Source organism: Physeter macrocephalus, chromosome 21, assembly GCF_002837175.3.
Source record: "Physeter macrocephalus isolate SW-GA chromosome 21, ASM283717v5, whole genome shotgun sequence".
Lineage (NCBI taxonomy): Eukaryota > Metazoa > Chordata > Mammalia > Artiodactyla > Physeteridae > Physeter > Physeter macrocephalus.
The window spans coordinates 34,393-35,993 of record NC_041234.1 but is presented as its reverse complement, the minus strand read 5'-3'; positions in this window follow the sequence as shown (position 1 = coordinate 35,993).

Below are 1,601 nucleotides of genomic sequence, written 5' to 3'. Positions count from 1 at the left end.
CGGGGGATCCTTCATCTCCCACTGCTGGCCCAGGCGCTTGGCTCTGGGTGGCGGGGGAGCCCAGGAGTGGGATTGTTGGATCCTATGGTAATTCTATTTATAGTTTTTTAAGGAACCTCCATACTGTTCTCCATAGTGGCTGTATGCATTTACATTCCCACCAACAGTGCAAGAGAGTTCCCTTTTCTCCACATCCTCTACAGCATTTGTTGTTTGTAGATTTTTTGATGATGCCCATTCTAACTGGTGTGAGGTGACACCTCATTGTAGGTTTGATTTGCATTTCTCTAATAATTAGTGATGTTGAGCAGCTTTTCATGTGCTTCTTGGCCATCTGAATGTCTTCTTTGGAGCAAATATTTTCTCCCATTCTGAGGGTTGTCTTTTCGTCTTGTTTATGGTTTCCTTTGCTGTGCAAAAGCTTTTAAGTTTCATTAGGTCCCATTTGTTTATTTTTGTTTTTATTTCCATTTCTCTAGGAGGTGGATCAAAAAAGATCTTGCTGTGGTTTATGTCAAAGAGTGTTCTTCCTATGTTTTCCTCTAAGAGTTTTATAGTGTCCGGTCTTACATTTAGGTCTCTAATCCATTTTGAGTTTATTTTTGTGTATGGTGTTAGGGAGTGTTCTAATTTCATTCTTTTACATGTAGCTGTCCAGTTTTCCCAGCACCACTTATTGAAGAGACTGGCTTTTCTCCATCGTATATCCTTGCCTCCTTTGTCGTAGATTAGTTGACCATAGGTGCGTGGGTTTATCTCTGGGCTTTCTGTCTTGTTCCATGGATCTATGTTTCTGTTTTTGTGCCAGTACCATATTGTCTTGATTACTGTAGCTTTATAGTATAGTCTGAAGTCAGGGAGTCTGATTCCTGCAGCTCCGTTTTTTTCCCTCAAGACTGTTTTGGTTATTCGGGGTCTTTAGTGTCTGCATACAAATTTTAAGATTTTTTTGTTCTAGTTCCGTAAAGAATGCCATTGGTAATTTAATAGGGATTGCATTGAATCTGTAGATTGCTTTGGGTAGTATGGTCATTTTCACAATATTGATTCTTCCAATCCAAGAACATGGTATATCTCTCCATCTGTTGCTATCATCTTTAATTTCTTTCATTAGTGTCTTATAGTTTGCTGCATACAGGTCTTTTGTCTCCCTAGGTAGGTTTATTCCTAGGTATTTTATTCTTTTTGTTGCAGTGGTAAATGGGAGTGTTTCCTAAATTTCTCTTTCAGATTTTTCATCATTAGTGTATAGGAATGCAAGAGATTTCTGTGCATTAATTTTGTATCCTGCAACTTTACCAAATTCATTGATTAGTTCTAGTAGTTTTCTGATGGCATATTTAGGATTCTCTACATATAGCATCATGTCACCTGCAAACAGTGACCGTTTTACTTCTTCTTTTCCAATTTGTATTCCTTTTATTTCTTTTTCTTCTCTGACTGCCATGGCTGGGACCTCCAAAACTATGTTGAATAACAGTTGTGAGAGTGGACATCCTTGTCTTGTTCCTGATCTTAGAGGAAATGCTTTCAGTTTTTCACCATTGAGAATGATGTTTGCTGTGGGTTTGTTGTATATGGCCTTTATTATGTTGAGGTAG